The sequence below is a fragment of the Cryptotermes secundus genome, unplaced genomic scaffold (assembly GCF_002891405.2).
Source record: "Cryptotermes secundus unplaced genomic scaffold, Csec_1.0 scaffold26, whole genome shotgun sequence".
NCBI lineage: Eukaryota > Metazoa > Arthropoda > Insecta > Blattodea > Kalotermitidae > Cryptotermes > Cryptotermes secundus.
In genome coordinates, this window is record NW_019743656.1 from 2,904,944 (window position 1) to 2,914,076 (window position 9,133).

Consider the following 9,133-nt stretch of genomic DNA (forward strand, 5'->3'; position numbering starts at 1 on the left):
TAGGCCAGAAGTGGCCGCAGTACAAGGGACTTAGTCCCACCCCACTAGCAATAAAAAAAATCATATAGAGAAGGGGTTTGTTTATGATCTCAACTGAAAAAGTTGTAATGTAGTGTTTAAATTTGATATTCTCACAGTGGTGAATATTAAGGTTATTGTCCTGTAGGATATAAGACTGTGTAATTTGATAGGCATGTAACCATCAAACATACAGCGTACTTTTTCAGCTTTGATGAACATGACAAGCAACTGTTATTGCGTTTTGTGAACTGCTTGTCTCCAACTCTGAATATAGTACGTTAGTCCAAAATGTTGGTAACCTTCTACCAGAATGCATGGTGTCGCATTCCATAACATAGTACAATTCTCAGTATAGAGTTAATTTCAGTTTATGTTATGCCATCCCTTACATCAACCTACAGGCCCATTGTCATGTCACCAGCAAGGGGTCAAATCGGGAATGGGCCATACGTCTTAGTTTTTTTGGAAAATAAATAATAGTGCAGGAATTACACCAAATATTAGAAATGTTCTTTAAATGTGACTGCCTATTGTGATGTAGATATACCCATAATTCTACGGTAACTCAAAATAAACAGCATAAACGAAGTTTGTAAGGAAATTTAGTGACTTCTGTCCCCATTTCGGGGGATCTCACCGCGCTCTTGCCCCTTGTGAAAATTAATATATATCAGGAATGTTTACAGAGGGGTATGTGAGTTAGATGAACATCAATTAATATTGAAAGCGTTCAGTAAAACAGCTCTATTTTTTGTAGAGCGAATTACTTGCAACCGAGTATTATTTAATTTTTATTTCAGCATCTGATTTAACGAAAATCCAGTGACTTTTACGGAGAATGTCTATCAGAAGTTAGTGATTTCGATTTCGTGGTACCATGTAGTGAGTCTTTTGCCTGGTAGATGGCAAACTAATCGTGTGAGGTAAATTGGGCTTGCTTTGAAGCTTTCACCGGTAGATGGCGAGAGTATGTAGTTAAGTGCCATAGCCGTTTTTCTAGCAATATAGTTTTGGCTAGTTACGTAATTCCTGTAACGTGCCGTGTGTACTTGGTAGTGTACTGCTTTGTATTTTGGAGGGCCAGGCTTCAAATCTCTGCCCGAAAACCACCTCTCTTCAATGAGGTTATCCGTGGGTTTTGTTAGCAGGAGCTCTTGACAAAAAATTGAAACACCTATCTATCCTACTGAAATTCACAGGAGGAAAATCAAGCTTGGAGAAGTTGGTTTTCCATTACCAAGAAAATTTTGTAAAAGACGTAGAAATGGATCAGTACCGCAAAATAATAATATTCCAAATAGGAGTAATAAAGTATAGTAGTATAATTTCATGATAGTGTGTACACAGTGAATTATATCAGCCACACATTCCAGTTGCCATCAAATGAGAGTATTAACCCATATGTTCGAATTACCCCAATATGTATAGGAAGCGTGTTGAAAACATAATCTAGTAACTTTTTAATTATGTAATGGTACACATAACTAAGAAGCCATAATGTGCCTGGTTCATACTCAGGCACATCGTTTATGAGTAGGTGTGTCAAATAGTGGTACAGTTATAAATATCAGCAACTGAACGTTGTTCTGTGCAACATGTAGAGCAAATTTAGCTGAGTGACCGAAATCATGTGCTTTATCATATGTTGAGGGACTTTTTTTAACATAGTGTTAAGCATGCAATTCGAAGTGTCACTATTTCAGATTGGCGAACATTTTCTGAAAACAATTCGAAACTTTAGCTTACCTTAATGGTTCATTTTTCTTTGTGATGCCTGAGAAACCAGTCATGTAAGGAATTCTGAGTTTGCAGATGTGGTCTGAAATGGCCAGTGTATATACAATGGCTTTGAAAATCAACAAATGTACAGTTGGAGCCACGCTGCAGGAATTGTCCGAACATGTAAGTAAATGTCTGGGCTGCGTTCAATTTTGTTGATGTGTTTTTATGGAACCTGAAGTAAACCAGCCATAAACATACATTATATGAAATATTTTCTCTAAGATTTATGGGCTTATTGAACAGCGTGGGCAAATGTTCTACACGTACCAGCATATGATCGCCATCTGAACCCCACCAAACTGGTTTGGTCCCGGACTGACAGGTATTACAGTCACAGCATTGCCAAAAATGAGTTGGGAACTCATGGGAACTGTGGAACTGATGTGGGAGAAATTATTGGAACAGGTTTGTTTGTTTGTGTGTTTTTCTGTGTCAACTACAAAGGAAAAATGTTTGTAATATAAAATAAAATTACTTCTGTTGTTGATGTTTTGTAATATTGCTGTAGAGTGTAGAGACAGTGGTGTAAATCTGCTTTCACAGTTCTGAGGTAATTCCAACAGTGATGGAAAATTATGTGTGACGGACACATGAAGGAGCGCTGGGAAACAGAAACCTCTACAGAGAACAAGGAGTCTGTGTGTCCCCTAGATATTAGCCTTGAAGAGACCTCCGAGGAGGAAAGTAATTTAGATGAGTGGCAAGTCCCACTTGGACAAACATTGTGAGTATTAATGATTCACAGATGTAGACTGATACACACTGCTGTTTGCTGTAGTCACAGATTAATTGTAATTTACTGTATGTTCCAGTTCTGTGTTATGAAGAGACATGTTGAAGCTTTCACAGCACCTGGAAGTACTTCTGGAATTTCATAAGAGCAATTCAGTTCTCCCTATCCACATTTTGTTTTTAAAGGAGATCTATACCTAAGTAGCCACTGTGATGACAACTGAACAATGAAAATTCACCCCAGGACATATTGCAAAGTTTTTAACTAAACAATACTCTCATTCAGCCCCCAGCCCCAAAAGGCCAGCAGAGATTTTGCAGTATATTCGATTCTGTTAATTGAATCTTGTCTGAATTGGTTGATCTGGTTAAAATTAAATCGCATTTTATGAGCCCACACACAACGTGGAATACCCGTGCTTAGATATAATGCTGCATGATCTGAGATGTCTGTATGTGTGTTTATATCTATGTTTGTACTGGAAACATTTGTTGTAAAACTTGTTGCACATTCTTGGTTTAAGCCTGTGAAGTCTGTATATTCTGCAAATAAATTCTAGTCTTTTCTGTTATACCAAACCAACATCATTCCTGACTTTGTTAATTTCCTTTTTCTGTAATGGATACTGTGCTACTGTTACAGTAATTAAGTGAATGTACAGGATGTGTCATGTATAAAATTATGACACTAGTAATAACAACAACTGTATGACGTGGAATTAATGCTCTTGTTTCTAGATCCCTGCAGGTGAAAGGAAAAGAAAAAAAAAAGTGAAGAATGGTAGTTTTTTTCTTCATTAAACATTTCCCAGGTATGAAAAGTTAATGAAAAGCCACAAGTTTTCCTTGCAACAAACACGGATCAGTTCATTTCTGTCCAAAGAGAGTAAATACATAGTTTAGGTATGACTGGAGGCATAAATTCTTTATGATATGCTTTCCACATATTTTATGTAGTATGGTAGTTTTGCCACTATATTCTATTCATAATTGTAAAGGACATTCTTGTGTGTCATACTTCATGAAGACAATTTTGACAGGTTCATGAACACACAATCTTGGTATGCTGGCACTGGAAACAGAAATTACATGGTTTGGGATAAGGAAAGTGAGTGTTGTGGAGGGGGGATATGTGATGTGTCTGGTTGTTACTGTTGTGTTGTCATTAGACAGTTATAGCCAAGCAGAAGAACAGATCTCAAGGTATGTAGCTCAGAGCAATTAGAGAGAGCTTTTGCAACCGGTGAATAAATGCTAGAGATAATAGCTTTCCTAGGAGGACACGGAAATCTCATGTCATCTGCAGTTGTTGACAGGAAATGTAAAGTCTGTTGTACAATATTATATTTCAGCATCCTGTTACACTCACACAATATATATGGACAAATAAAATTGTTGCACTTAAGACGGTATTTGTCCATATATAAAGTCTGTTGTGTTGAAATTCTCAGGGAAAAGATTCATAGACTCTCAGAAGTTTGTGTACTTTTACAGAGTAGAGTTTTTAAATGAAGTAAGGATGGACGAGTACTGCAAAATGAAGGTAAACATGTTGGAGAATATTATTTCTAAACAAGATAACAATAACGGTATTCCCAGTATGAAAGCAATGCAGTATATTAATGTAATTTCATACCACGGCGCGCACAGTTCATTTATGTCGGCAACACTATAATGTACGAGTATTAAGCCAGTATGTTCGAATTACTCAGGTATGAATACTGGAGGTTATATAATGTACTAACTTTTTAACAAGGGCGCACAGTAGCATGGTTGAGGCACTGTGCTGCAAGCAGGAAGGTCGTGGGTTCGATACCCAATGAGGTCATTGGATTTTTCAATTGACCTAAATTTCCAGCTGCACTATGATTACCAGGAATCTCCCTGGGGGGTAAAGAGCGGCCGGCACGTAAGGTTAACAACCTCACCGCCAACTGTGAGCTGATTATCTAGAAAATGTGGGAGCCTCGACGTCTCGCAACCCTATGCGCTTCCATGATCTGTTATAGGTATAGCTTTACTCAACCTTTATTCGTCCTCTGGCACAACTTCCAGACATGTACCAAGATTGTACGTAAAATTATCCGTCCGAATTTTTGACAACCTTATCATTTCAGCAATCGTTCTGTTCAACAGTGCATAACACGAGCTGTTGACTGCACCGTCGCGTGAAGTCGAGGTTTTCCCATAACATGAAGATGTAGGGAAGAGCGGAGGTATAGTTCCACGCAGACTTTATCTCGGTACTAGATGGAGGTGAGTCAGTTTCACGTCTCCTGCCGCTTTGATACCGGGACACATTGTGTAATATACTGGGTGGTCCACAGAGCCGGTCTGGACATTGGAGAAGCAAAGGCTCTTGCTCCAGTCGGAAATCGAATCACGATTGTCTGGCCGTGAAGTGGCCACAGTGACTAAGGACTGGGAGCCTGAAATGATAATGGTAATGACAGTGTGAGGTAACTTCTGACGAAGCCGCGCGTGGAATCTGCCCGAAGTTCGTGCCACTTTCACCACTGCTCGTCCCTGCTTTGTATGCAGCCCAGCATCGCTCTGTGTATACACCGATGCGAATGACGCGTGGTGTGATGCTTTCTCCTGCCTTATTCTCCTCGGACGTGTGAGGCCCGCCTCCACAGCCATTGCTGCATTGTCAGGGGCAGTTCTGTTAATTGTGATCGCCACCGACCGGCGTGTGTTTGAAGAGTTCTGTCTTCTGGGATATAGCGCCGTGTAGTCTGTTGAGAGTCAGCCTACGTCTTCGGAGGAGCAGAGCTCGCCACTTCCTTTCACTTTGATTTCTTTCTTGGCTTATTCTTCGACCCTGAAGATGGAGGCAACATGCTTCTCCGAAACATCGGTTGACTTTCAACGGACTACACGGCGTTATATCCCAAAAGATAGAACTTTTCATAACCATCGTTGTGAGAACATCAGATCTTACATAGGCTTGTATTTTGTATCCTAAGACAGCCACGGGCCGGATGGCCTGGGTTCGATTCCCGGCAGGGAACTGTCTTCTTCTTTCCAATGGGTACCTGAGGCTCTTCCCCCAGCGGTAAAGCGGCTGGAGCGTGAAGCTGACCACTCACCTCTAGTGCCGGAATTAAGAATGGTGGAGCTATACCTCCACTCCACACGCATTCATGTCGCAGTGTTTAATTAAGCACAAGGACAACTTTACTGTAGTAAATGACGGCTAAGGTCTGGCTTCTTATCGCGGGTTAAGAACCCGGTTACTTCATGTGAGATTTGTGGTGGATGAATTGGTACTAGCTCTGGTCTCTCTTCCAGTTTGTTCAGTTTTGCATTCCAACTCGCCATTCCGCCATTACTCTATACAAAAAGTATCCAAACTACGGCCCACGGGCCACATTCGGCCCGCGAAATAATTGTGCAGAAATGCGCCAATTGAACTAATTTTCCAATGAGTACTGGTAAATGCGATTCCGAGCTTATTGACCTGACATTATACTGCAGTTTGATGGCTTAGCTGTGGAAAGGTTCTTTCGCGCTTCTTTCAGCTCAGGAATGAAATTGATATATTTCTTACCGAAAAAACCATCACGAACCACTTTTGTCGGATACCGAGTGGCTTTGGAAATTATCATTTTTTTGCTGATCTGGTGAACCATTTGAATTTAAAGTTGCAGGGTGAAAATAACTTAGTCTGTGATTTATTTGTACTNATTTCAGGTTTGAAAGAACAATTTCGGAAGCGATTTGCTGATTTGGATTCCAGTGCTCAGGAAATTAGATTGTTTCAAAATCCGTTTGACTGTGATGCTGCAGATGTCCCAAGTCAAATTCAAATGGAAATTATTGAACTTCAGGAAAATTATCATATTAAAGACAAATACAAGGAAGGAAATTTGATCGAATTTTATAAATTACTGAACTCTGAGCAATTTCCAAATTTAAATAAATTTGCCTGTAAATTTATCTCCATTTTTGGGACGACGAATCTTTGTGAACAAACTTTTTTCCCAGATGAAGTACATCAAGTCGAAATATAGGGCAAATTTATCCGATGGACATTTAAAGTCGCTACTTGTGATTAGCGTTTCAAAATTTGAACCTCAATTTAATCAGATTTTAAGAATGCAAAAAGGGTTCCATCATTCAAATTAATTGTTTTATTATAATTTGTGATGAAAATATGAGCATTTGCTGGTACTTTCTGTTGTCATTAATGTACGATAATTTATTCTCACGTACTTTGTATTTAGTTTATGAAATTCTGTGCTTTCAATAAAACTCATATACCTAGAGTTATTAATTTCTCATTTTATCTGGCCCGTTGAAAGTGCTGAATTACCTAATGTGGCCCGCGGTTCGAAAAGTTTGGAGACCCCTGCTCTATACTAATCAGTCTGCCCCCTCCCCGGGTTTGAGATACCCCTGAGCAGGCAGCACATTATCATATACTCGGCATTTAGGGCTTCATGTGCGTCCCGGCTCCTGGCCGGGAACAGTCTCCTTCAGCGAGTTTCCGACAAATTGTTCAGTGGTCGTGCTATTGATGGCTACCCCGACTTACTTCAGAAGTCTTCATGGCGTAGTGCTTAATCAGTTAAGCGCAGGGACAAGTTCGCCTTAGCGGAAAACGATTCCTTTGTGTGCTGACAGACATCTCTGCTATGATCAACTCACCAGTGATGGAATGGAGATACACGTACGTCACTGTGTGCTGATGACACACTCACCGTCAGAGGTGTTTCAGAAGCACCATATGTCTCATGCACATGGGCCGGGTCAGACCTCAGGCGGTTAGTCACTGGCTTCCCACCGCGGCGGCCCGGGTTATGTGTGATTTGTGGTGGACAAAGTGGCGCTGGGACAGGTCGTCTCCGAATACATAGGATTCCCCTGCCAATCTTCATCCTTGCAATCATCTACCAGCTGGGACTGGTAAAATAGACCAGTAGTGGACTCAGTCTCACCCCACTAAGAATAATAAATGCCTCGTGCACACCCTAGAATTCTTACCTAGATTTTGGATTCTGTCAACACGGGCGGAAATTAGAAGATGGTCTACTTTTGTAGAACTGAACTGTACTTCCGTTGTTTTTGCCTCTGGTTATCGTTCAGCTAACGAGGACTGTGATAACTCGCTGTGTGTGTGTATAGGCAGAAGTCATTGTGGACGTGCGGCCGCTGTTTCTCTGCCTCTCGCCTTCGTCTAATTCTTGTGGTCCCTTTGAACGCGCACTTCTTAATCCTGAGTTCCAAGCAGTACCCTCTTCTGCTGGCTCTCGTGATCGGACTTGGAAGACAGTCAAATTGGCGTTCTTTTTGGGATGGGTTTAGACTGAGTCTACTTGCTACACTTATGCCCGTGCTCTGGCTAGGCGGGGTGGGGATTATAACTCCGTGGTTTTAGTTCGCTTGCGGATACCGACCGAGCGACCGCCGCTTGACGGCGAAGTTAGTGCCAACTTTTGCTGACAGAGGGTGTCGCGTGGTCAGCGCAACAGATTCCCACGGCCATTAATTTAAGTTTTCTAGGCCGGAGCCGCTACTTTTCCATTCAAGTAGCTCCTCAATTATCCTCACGAGGCTGAGTGGACCCCGTTCCAGACACACTACTTGTCAGAAAATCTGGAATCGCCGGGAATCGAACCCGGGTCCTCTGAATCTGTAGCCAGGAACTCTGGTCACTAGTGAAGATTATACTGTGTCTAAAACGTATTTGAGGTTTATCGCCTTATAAAAGCGGCCTTATTTTTTTCTTGGCATTTTCAGGGATATATGATGGTGATTGTGGAGCAATTGGTGGAATTAAGATTGGCAGGGGAGACCGAAGTCCTCGGAGAAAACCGGCCCCAACACCACTATGTCCACCACAAATCCCACATGACCAGGCCCGGGCTATGGCGCGGCCAGTCCGGGACGTCAATCCTATTTCGGAACACTACATCAGATGTTCACGTAGCCCGTCGAGTCGTCGTTAGAAGGACTCGTCATCTTCCAGAAAGTTGCCTAAGTTATGACGTATCCTCGCAGATGTTTCGTCTCCCATTCTACGCCTAGGTCTTCCTAGTGGCCTGTGTCCAAGTTTCCCTACCAGAATTTTGTATGCCGTATTTCTTCCTGCATCCCACTTGTCGACCTCCTTGGTGTGACCATTTTAATAATATCTGGAATGTTATTCGGACCGCCTCTGTGGTCTAGTGGTCAGAGTTCCTGGCTACAGATCCAGAGGTCCGGGTTCGATTCCCGGCGCTACCAGATTTTCTGACAAGTAGTGGATCTGGAATGGAGTCCACTCAACCTCGTGAGGATAATTGAAGAGCTATTTCAAGGAACTAGCGGCTCCGGTCTAGAAAACCGAAATTAACGACCGTGAGGGTTCATTGCGCTGACCACGCGACAGCCTCTCTCCGCTAAAGTTGGCACTAACTTCGCCGACAAACGGCGGTCGCTCGGTCGGTATAGTTCGCTTGCGGACTAGAACCGCGGAGTTTGTTTTGGAATGTTATTCGTTGTGTACTTGTCTCCGCCTCCTCTCACATCATCCGTGTGAGGTGCAGTTCGTAGTGTTACACTCTCATAAAGCGGATGTTTTCTGAAATGTCCCGATTTGCAATATTAACTT

General features: G+C 42.0%; 1 long non-coding RNA gene across 5 annotated transcripts; it reads left to right on the plus strand.

Moving 5' to 3' along the window:
* Positions 1 to 3,123, plus strand: LOC111874218. 5 transcript variants are annotated; one of them, XR_002844504.2, is made up of 3 exons: positions 1 to 2,208; positions 2,347 to 2,527; positions 2,616 to 3,123. It is a non-coding gene; the product is annotated as an uncharacterized LOC111874218 (long non-coding RNA). The 5 variants fall into 5 exon arrangements; XR_004514073.1 differs by having other exon boundaries at positions 2,367 to 2,527; XR_002844506.2 differs by having other exon boundaries at positions 1 to 1,923; positions 2,026 to 2,527.
* The last annotated feature ends 6,010 nt before the right edge of the window (positions 3,124 to 9,133 follow it).